The sequence below is a fragment of the Salmo salar genome, chromosome ssa19 (genome assembly GCF_905237065.1).
Source record: "Salmo salar chromosome ssa19, Ssal_v3.1, whole genome shotgun sequence".
Classification (NCBI taxonomy): domain Eukaryota; kingdom Metazoa; phylum Chordata; class Actinopteri; order Salmoniformes; family Salmonidae; genus Salmo; species Salmo salar.
The window spans coordinates 4,909,092-4,925,758 of NC_059460.1; positions in this window are offsets into that span (position 1 = coordinate 4,909,092).

A 16,667-nucleotide genomic window follows, 5' to 3' on the forward strand; every position below is an offset into this window, starting at 1 on the left:
AGGCTGAGACAGGAGGGGACAACCCGGACAGGAAGATCACGTCATTGACTCAACCCACTCAAATGGCACACCCCTCCTGGGGACGGCATGGAAGAGCACCAGTAAGCCAGTGAGGCAGAGAATCCCAGTGGAGAGAGAGGAACCGGCCAGGCAGAGATAGCAAGGGCGGTTCGTTGCGCCAGTGCCTTTCCGTTCACCTTCACACTCCTGGGCCAGTCTACACTCAATCATAGGACCTACTGAAGAGATGAGTCTTCAATAAAGACTTAAAGGTTGAGACCATGTCTGCGTCTCTCACATGGATAGGCAGACCATTCCATAAAAATGAAGCTCTATAGGAGAAAGCCCTGCCTCCAGCTGTTTGCTTAGAAATTCTAGGGACAGTAATGTATATGAAAGCCACGCCCCCAATAGGCCACGCCTCTAATAGGCCACGCTTCTAGAAAATTACCTATGGATTACGTTTCAGAAATGTGTTTTAGCCATGTCAAACATAGATGTTTTTTACATTTCTAAATAATAATGTTATGTAATTCAGGTTCATGTTCTGTTGTATTGTCATCACATGTTGAGGTTGTGCACTAACATTTTGGAAGCTTTTATGAGGCTTACACAAGAGTATGAGTTCTTCAAGTGCCTATGCATATTCCAATGTTGGGAGAGTTACCACTTTGCTAGAATATTTAAATAATACAAATAATCAATGACATTCATTGGGAGCCTGCGACCTGATATACTGGACATCCATATCCAACAACAGTCGAAGGACAGAGGGATACACTAGCTAGTGGAAAGGGCGACATGTGTGGACTTAAACAGGATAAAAGCTAGTTATCACGAAACATGATACCATTAATTAGCCAGATACAGTCATTTTGAGAAACATTCAGAAAAACTGGAGCAGTGCAGCAATGGTGAAGCAAAAGTGAAATTGTTGTATTTATGCTGTTGTCCAAATGAACAGATCGCTTTATATATTTTCCTAAAGAAACTACCGGTTGTTTGAAAACTTGGCATAATATTTCTGTCATGCTGCTTTGTTGACAATATGATTGTCTTGAAGCCAAATTTTCAGTAATTATTATTTTTAAATGTTTTAATCTATATTTTAAATGGCTTAAATGCATTTATGAAATGAGTCTGCGTCAACCTATTATATTTCCATGTCCCTATCTCCCTGTACGGTAATAGTGTTTGGCATGAGTCATACTGGGGCCAGTTGCACCAATTAAGCGTAACAGATGTTTAAATTAACCCATGTTTCTATAATCAGTTTATTGTTAGAAGGTGTGGCCTATTGGGGGCATAGCTTTCAGCTAGTTTTTTTTGGCCCCTTGTGATAGTAAATGTCATTCCTGTTCATCATGGTAAGTTTGTACACTGCAAATTAAAATGTTGGCATAATATTTCTGTCATGCTGCTTTGTTGACAATATGATTGTCTTGAAGCCAAATTTTCAGTAATTAAAAAAAAAAATGTTTTAATCTATATTTTAAATGGCTTAAATGGATTTATGAAATGAGTCTGCGTCAACCTATTATATTTCCATGTCCCTATCTCCCTGTACGGTAATAGTGTTTGGCATGAGTCATACTGGGGCCAGTTGCACCAATTAAGCGTAGCAGATGTTTAAATTAACCCATGTTTCTATAATCAGTTTATTGTTAGAAGGTATGGCCTATTGGGGGCATAGCTTTCAGCTAGTTTTTTTGGCCCCTTGTGAGAGTAAATGTCATTCCTGTTCATCATGGTAAGTTTGTACACTGCAAATTAAAATGTTGGCATAATATTTCTGTCATGCTGCTTTGTTGACAATATGATTGTCTTGAAGACATATTTTCTGTAATGATATCAATAATATGCATAACCTTGCTTCAGGTCCTGAGCTACAGGTAGGTAGATTTGGGTATGTCATTTTAGGCAAAAATACAAAAAAAAGGGTCAGATCCTTAAGAGGGAATGTCTTGGACCCCCTTCCCCCCGTTCTCAACTGCTTTGTACAGGGTGCTGCGCTTGAGTCACTCCCTGTCAAAAGCTTTCTGCTGATCTAGGCTGAGAAGGCCCAAAGGGGATCTCCGCTCCTGAGAGTGCAGAATGTGATCTCTCACCAGGAGCAGGTTGTCATTGATGAACCTACCGTTGATGCTGCAGGTCTGGGGCTATTACTGAGGGAGGTGTGTCTGGAACCGTTTGGTAAGGGCCTTGGTGATGATTTTGAAGTTGACGGAGAGGTTAATGGGGCGCCAGTTCCGGAGATCCTTGACGTCCCCTTTCTTAGGGATAAGAGAGATTGTACTCTGTCGCATGGACCCACTCAGCCTCTTTTCCCTGTGTACTGCTCTGAAGACCTCCACCACATCGTCACTGAGGATGTTCCAGAAGGTCTGCAAGAACTCTCCTGGGATTTCGTCCTTTCCTGGTGCTTTGTTCAGGGCACATCCTGGCGGAGCTCCTCTGTGCTTAGGTCTGGGTTCTCGCTCTCGCCACCCTCGGTAACTGTCTAGCCCATCTAGGAAGGTGGCCATGAGAGCTTCATCGGCAGGCTTGATGTCATACAGCCTACCGTAGAAGTCATGGGCCACCCCCAGGATGTCCTCACTGTTGGTCACAGAGTTCCCTTGGTTGTTGTATAGGGACAGGATGGGTTTCTACTTTGACCGTGCCCTGCGAAAGAAGAAGCGGGTACATTTCTCCTCCTCCTCCAGACCTGGAGTTTTGACTTGTCTCTTGCTGTTCTTTCGCTTCTCTGGTCTTTTCCATTTGGATTTTTTTGTCCAGTTTGGGTTGTAGTCATCTAAGAACTGGAGTTGTAAGGTGGGGGGATCTTCCGGTTGTATGGCCTCTTTAGAAACTGGCTCCCCTTTGACCAGGGGTTTGGAGGAGGTGGAGGTGGCAAGGAAGGGATTTGTTGAGGGTGCAAAGGTGGAGGGGCCCGGCAGGGGTAGGGGCTGTTTCTGGGATGTCTTGGGTGGTGAGAGGGGTGGTGGCCGTTTCTGAGACATCTTGGGTGGTGGGTTGGGCAGTGTTTGGTTCTGAGTCTGGGTCTGAGTTGTTGCTGTCTGGTGGGTGGGGTGGGGGTTGGGATTTGGGTTTGTGGGGTTGGTGGTGTTTGCCCTTGTCCTGCCGGCATAGAAACTGTGGCAGGTTCTGAAGAAGTGGCCCCATTTCCCGCACAGGTTGCAGAAGAGTGGAGGTACAGTCTGAGGTGGGAAGGTTGTCTTTACAGATCTTACAGATGATGGCTGTGCAGGCTGCGGCCAGATGGCCCAGTTGGCCGCAGTTCCTGCACAGTTTGGGCATGCCGTAGTAGCAGACAGAGCCTCTGTTGTTTCCCAGCGTGATGGTGCTGGGGAGGTGTTGGACTCCTCCTACTCTGGTTGGGTCTGGTCTTAACATTACTAGCAATTTTTGTGACCCAGTCCAGAAGTTGTCTTCCTCCAGGACCCTGCTAGCCGCTGATTTGAGGGTTGCCCACCTGCTTAACCGAACTTGTATGTCGTAATCATGGATGCATTCATTTTGAAACTGTACTCTAACTACCTTGGATTCTCAAAATCAAATTAAATCAAATTTTATTTGTCACATGCGCCGAATACAACAGGTGTAGACCTTACAGTGAAATGCTTACTTACAAGCTCTAACCAATAGTGCAAAAAAAGGTATTAGGTGAACAATAGGTAAGTAAAGAAATAAAACAACAGTAAAAAGACAGGCTATATACAGTAGCGAGGCTATAAAAGTAGCGAGGCTACATACAGACAGGCTGATTGAGGTAGTATGTACATGTAGATATGGTTAAAGGGACTATCCATATATGATGAACAGAGAGTAGCAGTAGCGTAAAAGAGAGGTTGGCGGGTGGTGGGACACAATGTAAGGGCTGTCGTGAGAGAGAGTAGACCAAGGTGCAGCGGAGGATGTGTTCATCTTCAGGAATTTATTAAAGAAAGAACACGTTAGACAAAAACAATTAACCGACAGCCAAACAGTCCTGTCAGGTGCAAACACTAAACAGAAACAATTACCCACAAAACCCAAAGGAAAAACATGCTCCTTATGTGTGACTCCCAATCAGCAACAACGCGCTTCAGCTGTGCCTGATTGGGAGCCACACACTGCCCAAAACAAAGAAATACAAAAACATAGAGAAAGGAACATAGAACGCCCACCCAATGTAACACCCTGGCCTAACCAAAATAAAGAACAAAAAAACCCTCTCTATGGCCAGGGCATTACACACAATGAGGATAGCCCGGTTAGCCAATGAGGATAGCCCGGTTAGCCACTGGTTGGTTGGCCCAATTGAGGTAGTATGTACATGAATGTATAGTTAAAGTGACTATGCATATATTATAAACAGAGAGTAGCAGCAGTGTAAAAAGAGGGGTTGGGGGGGGCACACAATGCAAATAGTCCGGGTAGCCATTTGATTACCTGTTCAGGAGTCTTATGGCTTGGGGTAAAACCTGTTGAGAAGCCTTTCTGTCCTAGACTTGGCACTCCGGTATCACTTGCCATGCGGTAGTAGAGAGAACAGTCTATGACTGGGGTGGCTGGGGTCATTGACAATTTTTAGGGCCTTCCTCTGACACTGCGTGATGTACTGGGCCGGATCTCAGGACCCATGACAAATCTTTTTAGTTTCCTGAGGGGGAATAGGCTTTGTCGTGCCCTCTTCACGATTGTCTTGGTGTGTTTGGACCATTCTAGTTTGTTGTTGATGTGGACACCAAGGAACTTGAAGCTCTCAACCTGCTCCACTACAGCCCCATCGATGAGAATGGGGGCGTGCTTGGTCCTCCTTTTCATGTAGTCCACAATCATCTCCTTAGTCTTGGTTACGTTGAGGGATAGGTTGTTATTCTGGCACCACCCGCCAGGTCTCTGACCTCCTCCCTATAGGCTGTCTCGTCGTTGTCGGTGATTAGGCCTACCACTGTTGTGTCGTCTGCAAACGTAATGATGGTGTTGGAGTCATGCCTGGCCATGCAGTCGTGGGTGAACATGGAGTAGAGGCGGGGACTGAGCACGCACCCCTGGGGAGCTCCAGTGTTGAGGATTAGCGTGGCAGATATGTTGCTACCTACGCTCACCACCTGGGGGCGGCCCGTTAGGAAGTCCAGGATCCAGTTGCAGAGGGAGGTGTTTAGTCCCAGGATCCTTAGCTTAGTGATGAGCTTTGAGGGTACTATGGTCTTGAACGCTGAGCTGTAGTCAATGAATAGCATTCTCACATAATTGGAGACTGTGTCAGAAAGGGGGAATGCTTGGAGTTTGTTAAACAGGGCTGAATCTTTGCACGTTCTGAATTTTGACCAAAACTGTTCTAGCAATTGTGGGGTCTTGTGAAACTGGCTTCAAATGATTCCTGTGGCCCTGGGGGTTTCACCAGGAAGTTCAGGTCAGACGGCACAAAGCCCATACCTCTCTGGCGATTGGTGGCGCCGTCCTCTGCAACCTCCTCGTTGGGATTAGCGCCAGCCTCACCGCGTTGTAGCGGCGCATCTCTCCTGGGTTCATCCTGGTCATCTTAGTCAGGTGGGGGTTGGTGTTTCTTTGGGTCTGCTCTGGTCCTACAGAGGGAGGCAGGCCAAACATCAGAGCAGGCAGACACACCTGGAAGCCCATAACCCATAGGTCAATGGGGGGACTCCCCTGCGGTCTGCTTGCTCTGTGTAGGTGTAGGTTGGTGTCTTTGGTCCTTCCTCCACGCCTCTTCTTCTGGTGGAAATGCTGTCTGCTCTGCTCTGGGTGGTTGGCGATCTGCTGGTCCTGGTCTGGTCAGTGGTGGTGGCCTGAGGAGGGCCGGGGAAGAGAGGGCTGCATGTCAAGGGTAAAGTGAGTAAGGCTCACCTCGACAGCACTCTACTCCCCTTAAGGCCTGCAGTCCGTCGTCTCCTCCTTAGGCAGCTGGTCCATTGCTGGTTCTGGATGCTGGGGAGTTCCGAGTTGTCTGGGGTCTGAAGAGCCTGGTCGGGCAAGACAAGACACTGTTACCCTTCCGTCTTCCCCAGTCCTTCAGGCCTTCTCTGCCCTTTCCACTGGACCAGAAAGGCACTGCCAGCTGCTGTTAAGCCACTGTTACTGTTGGTGCCTCCTGGTCCGTTCAAAGAAAAGGATAGAAGAGAGAGAGAGTAGAGAAAAGGACACAACCCTAGTAAATCTCCACCATGCAGCTTTTAGGAAACTCACGCTTCTGTAAGTGTCATAGAAGCTACCTAAACGTGACAACTATGCAAACGAACAGATGGGTGGCTTAAAAGAACTAGCTGAATGCCACGCCACAACTAAACCACACCTCCAGTCTTCTGATCTGACCCGCTGGGTGATATCTCAATAACCCAGTACCATTAATCCAGCACCCAGCAGTTTTTAAAGAAAACAACCCAACTAAGTGACCAAACGCCTGCAACCCAGCAGTTGGGTCAACCAAACAACATAGCATATTTTAGAGTGTATGAACACTGGCCAGACCATTTTGCTAGCATGTTATGTAGCCTAAAACAAGTGGATTATTTTGCTCTTCACTCTAGCAATGGGAAGTTCGACTCTTTATACTGACTCAGATCTTTTTAAGTTGTTCGGTCAAAATAATAAATCTTTCTCTCACGCCTGCTCCCGCTCCTCCTCCCTGGTGCTTGAGGGCGCCAGGCTGCCCATCATTACGCACACCTGTCACTTTCGTTACGCACATCAGCGCTTCATTGGACTCACCTGTACTCCTTCATGTTTTGATTGCCTTCACTATATCTGTCTGTTCCTCTGTTTCATCCCCGTTCCAGCATGAATGTTATGTTTTTCGTGTCCAGAAGCTGTCCTGTCCTGCTTCATGTCTGTTTATTAATTAAATGTTCACTCCCTGTACTTGCTTCTCGTCTCCAAGCATCTGTCCTTACACTTTCGACTAATTTTGTTAATTTGATTCAATAATGCCCAGATCATGCAGGACACCTTACCGGTGAACTATGAACTCTCGTAAGAATCATGATTCTACATGTTAACTTATACAGTGCATTCGGAAAGTATTCAGACCCCTTGACTTTTTCCACATATCTTTATAAAAAAATTGATTAAATAGTTTTTTCCTCTCATCAATCTACACACAATACCCCATAATGACAAAGCAAAAACAGGTGTTTAGAAATGTTTGCATATGCACAACAAAAACAGTTATTTTCAGGTCTCTCCAGAGATGTTCGTTTGGTTTAAAGTCCAGGCTCTGTCTGGGCCACTCAAGGACATTCAGAGACTTGTCCCGAAACCACTCCTACGTTGTCTTGGCTGTGTGCTTAGGGTCGTTGTACTATTGGAAGGTGAACCTTCGCCCCAGTCTGATGTCCTGAGCGCTCTGGAGCAGGTTTTCATCAAGGATCTCTCTGTACTTTGATCCATTCTTCTTTGCCTCGATCCTGACTAGTCTCCCAGTCCGGAAAATATCTGTGTGGCGAAGCTCCCCATTAAACCTAACAGAGCTTGAGAGGATCTGCAGAGAAGAATGGGAGAAACTTCCCAAATTCATGTGTGCCAAGCTTGTAGCATCATACCCAAGAAGACTCGAGGGTATAACCGCTGCCAAAGGTGCTTCAACAAAGTACTGAGTAAAGGGTCTGAATACTGATGTAAATGTGATATTTCAGTGTTTTATTTTTACTACATTTGCAACAATTCTAAAAACCTGTTTTTGCTTTGTCATTATAGGGTATCGTGTGTATATTGATGAGGGGGAAAAAACGATTTAATCAATTTAGGAATAAGCCTGTAACGTAACAATGTCACGTCCTGGCCAGTCTAAGGGTTAATTGGTATTGTAGTTTGGTCAGGACGTCGCAGAGGGTATTTGTTTTATGTGGTTAGGGGTGGTGTGTTTGTTGTAGGGCAGTTGATTTAGGTATTCCGGGGTTTTTGGGCACTGTTTGATTTTCATGTATTCTATGTTGAGTCTAGTGTGTCTGTTTCTATGTTTGGGTTCAATGGGGTTGGGACTCTCAATTGAAGGCAGGTGTTGTCTATTTGCCTTTGATTGAGAGTCCCATATATGAGGGTGTGTTTGTGTTTGTCTTTTGTGGGAGATTGTTGTGTGCACTGCGTTTGTTTGAGCCTGCCACACTGTTGCCGTTGTGAGTATTGTTTATTGTTTTGTTTTTCTTCAAGTGGATACCTTACCTGTTTTTATCAGGAATAAACATGAGTGTCCACAATCCCGCTGCATTTTGGTCCTCCTTTCCTCAACACAACGAAAACCGTGACAAACAAAATGTGGAAAAAGTCAAGGGGTCTGAATACTTTCCAAATGCACTGTATACTACCATACATATTTTCAACTGGTCGTGTGAGGCCTGTGGGCATCCTAGAGCAGAACAACCGACGTGTACGTGTTCGTGAGAGTCTCGCCTGTGCACGAAGGTTATTAGTGTGTAGCCCAAACTATTCGGACGCTACAGACAGAAATTGGCAGATCGGCTGTCCTGACTTCAGACGGGTCGGAGAGCAAAACGGAGAACTCCATCATGTTCACGAGAGTCTCATCTTTCCATAGAGGGGTCATAACAGTTTGTAGGCCAAACCGTTCTGGACGCTACAGACAATTTTATGATGTCTCATGGTCTGACAAACACCTCTCTAGCTTGTCACCATTCACCACAGATGAGGAAGTGCGATGTAGGCGGATGCTGTGGATTGAGATGCATATCTCTAGCTTCATCTCACAGATTTTTATGGGGATTTTTGTATTATGCTAAATAGATTTCCACGTAGGCGCGGACATAGAATTTAGGGGGGTTAATATTATATAGTACATTAAGCATTACTGGCCAGTTGCCATACTAAAATGCGCTCGATGCTGGACCTAACAATTATACCCGTTGCACCACCTCGGCGAAAGCCTTTTATGAGCACACCTTGGTGTAAATTCTACGCCTAGTAGGGAGCAGGCGTAGGGTGTTTAATTTGGACTATTTTCATCCTGATCAAATCAAATCAAAATCAAATTTATTTTTATATAGCCCTTCGTACATCAGCTGATATCTCAAAGTGCTGTACAGAAACCCAGCCTAAAACCCCAAACAGCAAGCAAAGCATGTGAAAGAAGCACGGTGGCTAGGAAAAACTCCCTAGAAAGGCCAAAAACCTAGGAAGAAACCTAGAGAGGAACCAGGCTATGAGGGGTGGCCAGTCCTCTTCTGGCTGTGCAGGGTGGATATTATAACAGAACATGGTCAAGATGTTAAAATGTTAAAATGTTCATAAATGACCAGCATGGTCAAATAATAATAATCATAGTAGTTGTCGAGGGTGCAACAAGCACGTCCGGTGAACAGGTCAGGGTTCCATAGCCGCAGGCAGAACAGTTGAAACTGAAGCAGCAGCACGGCCAGGTGGACTGGGGACAGCAAGGAGTCATCATACCAGGTAGTCCTGAGGCATGGTCCTAGGGCTCAGGTCCTCCGAGAGAAAGACAGAAAGAGAGAATTAGAGAGAGCATATTTAAATTCACACAGGACACCGGATAAGACAAGAGAAATACTCCAGATGTAACAGACTGACCCTAGCCCCCCGACACATAAACTACTGCAGCATAAATACTGGAGGCTGAGTACCTGTAGTAAGTAATAGCAATCTATATTTTCAAAAGCATGTGAGTCTCGTGTTCATAATTTACAAACTCAGCGGGCGTTTGGAGTTGCCTACGATGTGTTACGGATATCACGCTGCTTGCTTAGCTCACACGAGCCTCAAACCTGAGTTTGAGCTTTTAAAAAATATAAAACTCGATAGCTCCATCGGCAACATTTCAAGCTAGCTGTGGAGTGAACTTATGGTACATTCTTAGCTAGCTGTGGAGTGAACTTTTGGTACGTTCTTAACTCCTTGACATATCCGCGAGTCCATAGCAAAATAATAATCTTGATTTAGGCTACATTATGGCATGCTCAATGTTTCTGATCAGTGATTTAGGCTACATTATGGCATGCTAAATGTTTCTGATCAGTGATTTAGGCTACATTATAGCATGCTAAATGTTTCTGATCAGTGATTTAGGCTACATTATGGCATGCTAAATGTTTCTGATCAGTGATTTAGGCTACATTATGGCATGCTAAATGTTTCTGATCAGTGATTTAGGCTACATTATGGCATGCTAAATGTTTCTGATCAATGATTTAGGCTACATTATAGCATGCTAAATGTTTCTGATCAGTGATTTAGGCTACATTATGGCATGCTAAATGTTTCTGATCAGTGATTTAGGCTACATTATGGCATGCTAAATGTTTCTGATCAGTGATTTAGGCTACATTATGGCATGCTAAATGTTTCTGATCAGTGATTTAGGCTACATTATGGCATGCTAAATGTTTCTGATCAGTGATTTAGGCTACATTATGGCATGCTAAATGTTTCTGATCAATGATTTAGGCTACATTATAGCATGCTAAATGTTTCTGATCAGTGATTTAGGCTACATTATGGCATGCTAAATGTTTCTGATCAGTGATTTAGGCTACATTATGGCATGCTAAATGTTTCTGATCAATGATTTAGGCTACATTATAGCATGCTAAATGTTTCTGATCAGTGATTTAGGCTACATTATGGCATGCTAAATGTTTCTGATCAGTGATTTAGGCTACATTATGGCATGCTAAATGTTTCTGATCAATGATTTAGGCTACATTATAGCATGCTAAATGTTTCTGATCAGTGATTTAGGCTACATTATGGCATGCTAAATGTTTCTGATCAGTGATTTAGGCTACATTATGGCATGCTAAATGTTTCTGATCAGTGATTTAGGCTACATTATGGCATGCTAAATGTTTCTGATCAGTGATTTAGGCTACATTATGGCATGCTAAATGTTTCTGATCAGTGATTTAGGCTACATTATGGCATGCCAAATGTTTCTGATCAGTGATTTAGGCTACATTATAGCATGCTAAATGTTTCTGATCAGTGATAGATGAGTGGCCGACTAGATGAGCTACCACCTCCGCTTATTTACCCAGCCAGAGATAAATTAACCAACTATACAGATGGAGATTCAGTGAAACAAAATCACATTATCAGACAAGTCACAGGCTTTTGTTCAGGAATAGGCTACTACGTGAGTGAAGAAGTGATGTGCAGTTTGCAAACGATTCATTATTTTTTAACTACTCTTTTTATTGACTCTAGATTCATGATTGGTTTTTCTGAGTGACTGCAATGAATTCTACAGCAGGATTAATACTCGCTCCTCCAGCTCAGCGGCCCTGGAGACGTGCTCAGTTCACCATCATGCTGCAGGCCAGTGGCGGTCGGTGAGGGAAGAAATGGTTAATTTTTTATGAGCATAGTCTTATTTCTATGACAGCATATTGGATGATTGTCATTCATATTCCATTCACCCAGCTCAATGTAACATAGATAGGTTTAGGCTACTACATAATACTCACATTTTCCCAATACCCGATCATGAAGTTGATACAACCTAGCCTATGAATGAAAGTTTACAAAATAGCTGCACAGGTAGAGAGAACAAAATGTAGTAATCAAGGTGAGAGTGACACATTCAATACCGCTTTGCACAGTCTTACCTGCATCCAGCTGATCTAGGTTGTAATCATTAGTCAAACAGTTGTAAACGAGAGTTTCTATTGGACAAATTCAGGTATCTTTATCCCTGTTTCATTCCGTTTACTTCCGTTTAAGATTTTTTTTAAAAACATAATCGGTGGAGTGAATACACCCCTGATCACACGCAAACACAGTTCACTTTCATAGCAAGCACATACAAACAGCATTATCACTTTGCTCGTTGTAGAATTTTTCTAGTATCTACGCATTCTACCCCTTTCACTTTTTCCCTTCACTTGCGGACTTCAGCTGTCTGTGACCAGGTGAAAAAGCCTTTTCAAGTCAAACCTTCATATTATAACTGTTAAAAATAGTAGGCCAGGTTTATAAAACATTTGAGTGAATAATAGTTGCTTATATTATATTTATTTTAGCATTATAGTTATACAGCACTATTTAAGCTTAAAAATGTGTTCCACATCTCCTGACAAAAGCTGTCCCACTTCTGATAACATATACATTCTAAAAATCCTTCAGGAAGAACTTGTTGCAACTAAAATGTCTGAGCTAGTAAATAGAACAGCTTGAGAAATATACAGTAGAACAGTAAGAAAACTGAAATAACAAGTCAGTATCGACACATCTTTGGAACAGATTCCAGGTCATGTATTGTCTGTCTAACAATAGTCCGCCCCTGGAGAGCCTCTTGACAGTCTTGACACAAGAATGGACCTACGAGGTTGAATAACCCTATTTCACTATTACATCATCTTGTAACCTAACGCTGAATGCCACTATAAAGGAGGTAAATACTAGTCAACCGATAGTGATTTAGCATGGAGCATGCAGCCAGCAGCATGAAACCAGCAGCATACAGACAAATCAAATCAAATGTTATTTGTCACATACACATGGTTAGCAGATGTTAACGCGAGTGTAGCGAAATGCTTGTGCTTCTAATTCCGACCATGCAGTAATATCTAACAAGTAATCTAACCTAAGAATTTCACAACTACCTTATACACACAAGTGTAAAGGAATGAATAAGAATATGTACATAAAAATATATGAATGAGTGATGGCCGAACGGCATAGGCAAGATGCAGTAGGTGGTATAGAGTACAGTATATACATATGAGATGAGTAATGTAGGGTATGAAAACATTATAAAGTGGCATTGTTTACAGTGGCTAGTGATACATTTAATTACATCAAGATGGCAAGATGGAGTAGATGGTATAGAGTACAGTATACATATGAGATGATGTAAATATAATATAAAGTGGCATTGTTTAAAATGGCTAGTGATACATTTATTACATCAATTTTACCATTATTAAAGTGGCTAGAGTTGAGTCAGTATGTTGGCAGCAGCCACTCAATGTTAGAAGCTGTTTTTCAGTCTCTTGGTCCCCGCTTTGATGCACCTGTACTGACCTCGCCTTCTAGATGATAGCGGGGTGAACAGGCAGTGACTCGGGTGGTTGTTGTCCTTGATGATCTTTTTGGCCTTCCTGTGACATCGGGTGGTGTAGGTGTCCTGGAGGGCAGGTAGTTTGCCCCCGGTGATGCGTTGTGCAGACCTCACTACCCTCTGGAGAGCTGTACAGTTATGGGCAGAGCAGTTGCCGTATCAGGCGGTGATACAGTCCGACAGGATGCTCTCGATAGTGCATCTGTAAAAGTTTGTGAGTGTTTTTAGTGACAAGCCGAATTTCTTCAGCCTCCTGAGGTTGAAGAGGCGCTGCTGCGCCTTCTTCACCACACTGTCTGTGTAGGTGGACCATTTCAGTTTGTCCGTGATGTGTACGCCGAGGAACTTAAAACTTTCCACCCTCTCCACTACAGTCCCGTCAATATGGATAGGGGGCTGCTCCCTCTGCTGTTTCCTGAAGTCCACGATCATTGTTTTGTTGACATTGAGTGTGAGGTTATTTTCCTGACACCACACTCCGAGGGCCCTCACTGTAGGCCGTCTCGTCATTGTTGATAATCAAGCCTACCACTGTAGTGTTGTCTGCAAACTTGATGATTGAGTTGGAGGCGTGCATGGCCACACAGTCGTGGGTAAACAGGGAGTACAGGAGAGGGCTGAGAACGCACCCTTGTGGGGCCCCAGTGTTGAGGATCAGTGGGGTGGAGATGTGTTACCTACCCTCACCACCTGGGGGTGGCCCGTCAGGAAGTCCAGGACCCAGTTGCACAGGGCGGGGTCGAGACCCAGGGTCTCGAGCTTAATGACGAGTTTGGAGGGTACTATGGTGTTAAATGCTGAGCTGTAATTGATGAACAGCATTCTTACATAGGTATTCCTCTTGTCCAGATGGGTTAGGGCAGTGTGATTGCGATTGCGTCGTCTGTGGACCTATTGGGGCGGTAAGCAAATTGGAGTGGGTCTAGGGTGTCAGGTAGGGTGGAGGTGATATGGTCCTTGACTCGTCTCTCAAAGCACTTCATGATGACGGAAGTGAGTGCTACAGGGCGGTAGTCATTTAGCTCAGTTACCTTAGCTTTCTTGGGAACAGGAACAATGGTGGCCCTCTTGAAGCATGTGGGAATAGCAGACTGGGATAAGGGTGATTAAATATGTCCGTAAACACACCAGCCAGCTGGTCTGCGCATGCTCTGAGGACGCGGCCAGGGATGCCATCTGGGCCTGCAGCGTTGCGAGGGTTAACATGTTTAAATGTTTTACTCACGTTGGCTGCAGTGAAGGAGAGCCCGCAGGTTTTGGTAGCGGGCCGTGTCAGTGGCACTGTACTGTCCTCAAAGCGAGCAAAGACGTTGTTTAGTCTGTCTGGGAGCAAGACATCGTGGTCCGCGACTGGGCTGGTTTTTCTTTTGTAGTCCGCGATTGACTGTAGACCCTGCCACATACCTCTCGTGTCTGAGCTGTTGAATTGCGACTCCACTTTGTCTCTATACTGACGCTTAGCTTGTTTGATTGCCTTGCGGAGGGAATAGCTACACTGTTTGTATTCGGTCATGTTTCCGGTCACCTTGCCCTGATTAAAAGCAGTGGTTCACGCTTTCAGTTTTGCACGAATGCTGCCATCAATCCACGATTTCTGGTTGGGGAATGTTTTAATAGATGCTGTGGGTACAACATCACCGATGCACTTGCTAATAAACTCGCTCACCAAATCAGCGTATTCATCAATGTTGTTGTTCGACGCTATGCGGAACATATCCCAGTCCACGTGATCGAAGCAATCTTGAAGCGTGGAATCCGATTGGTCGGACCAGCGTTGAACAGACCTGAGCGCAGGTGCTTCCTGTTTTAGTCTCTGTCTATAGGCTGGGAGCAACAAAATGGAGTCGTGGTCAGCTTTTCCGAAAGGAGGGCGGGGGAGGGCCTTATATGCGTTTTGGAAGTTAGAATAACAATGATCCAGGGTTTTGCCAGCCCGGGTTGCGCAATCGATATGCTGATAGAATTTAGGGAGCCTTGTTTTCAGATTAGCCTTGTTAAAATCCCCAGCTACAATAAATGCAGCCTCAGGATATGTGGTTTCCAGTTTACATACAGTCGAATGAAGTTCTTTCAGGGCTGTCGATGTGTCTGCTTGGGGGGGAATATACACGACTGTGATTATGATCGAAGAGAATTCTCTTGGTAGATAATGCAGTCAGCATTTGATTGTGAGGAATTCTAAGTCAGGGGAACAAAAGGACTTGAGTTCCTGTATGTTGTTATGATCACACCACGTCTCATTAATCATAAGGCATACACCCCCGCCCTTCTTCTTACCAGAGAGATGCTTGTTTCTGTCGGCTCGATGCGTGAAGCAACCAGGTGGCTGTACCGACTCCGATAGCGTGTCTCGAGTGAGCCATGTTTCCGTGAAACAAAGAACGTTACAGTCTCTGATGTCTCTCTGGAAGGCAACCCTTGCTCGGATTTCGTCTACCTTGTTGTCAAGAGACTGGACATTGGCGAGTAGTATGCTCGGGAGCGGTGCGCGATGTGCCCGTCTACGGAGCCTGACCAGAAGACCGCTCCGTCTCCCCCTTTTACGGCGCCGTTGTTTTGTGTAGCCGGCTGGGATCCGATCCATTGTCCTGGGTGGTGGGCAAAACAGAGGATCCGCTTCGGGAAATTCGTATTCCTGGTCGTAATGTTGGTGAGTTGACGTTGCTCTCATATCCAATAGTTCCTCCCGACTTTATGTAATAAAACCTAAGATTTCCTGGGGTAACATTGTAAGAAATAACACATAAAAAAAACAAAATACTGCATAGTTTCCTAGGAACGCGAAGCGAGGCGGCCATCTCTGTCGGCGCCGGAAGTCTCAGCAGCATGCAGCATGCAGCGGTCTACGGTAAAACTCAACTATGAGGTAAGCCATAAAACAATGTTTGCATTTTACAATCAGAGCAAAAAAATTGGAACAATAGTTCAGCCACAGATGATTAGGGACAAAATGGTGGACTTTATTTATTGTGCATTTATTAGGCGTGCTTGCTGAACTTTGGAAATTGTTCATACTTCGTCTTCTTCATATTCTCCTTCCACTGCTACCTGTAGCGCCAAAACTGTAAAAGCTACCAACACCAAAACAACTTTAAAACACCAATACTGCCACTGATCAGGTTGATTGAATACAATTATTTGATACTACTTATACTTTTCACACTACAACCATATTTACATAAATCCCTATGCATTTCAATGGCCATAGACATGAATGGTAAAAATTCTGGTCATAACTAGTCTTCAATCATTTACTGCAGTGGGTGTTAGAGGTTCACCTAGGGGACATGATTGGGACTGTACAAAATGATTGATGTATTAGAATAATTGATTATGCTTATGTTGTATTAATAGAAGGGGAGGGGTCATAAGACCCCTCCCTCCTTACGTTTATAGGGTCCTAGACTACAGATTAACAATATATATACATTATGAGGTTTAATATTGTTCCACAGTACTTTTCTAGTCTCTCTGCCTCTTATGAAGGAACTGTCTGAGAAATGTGTGACTGTGAAGACAGAACTCTGCAGGGGAGTGTAAGAGATAGGAGACTAGTCAGACATTCCACTATAAATCAAGGTGGACATTTACTGCTAGGCTTTTAGATAACACTAAAAGCCTTGTTTATATAGCTGTG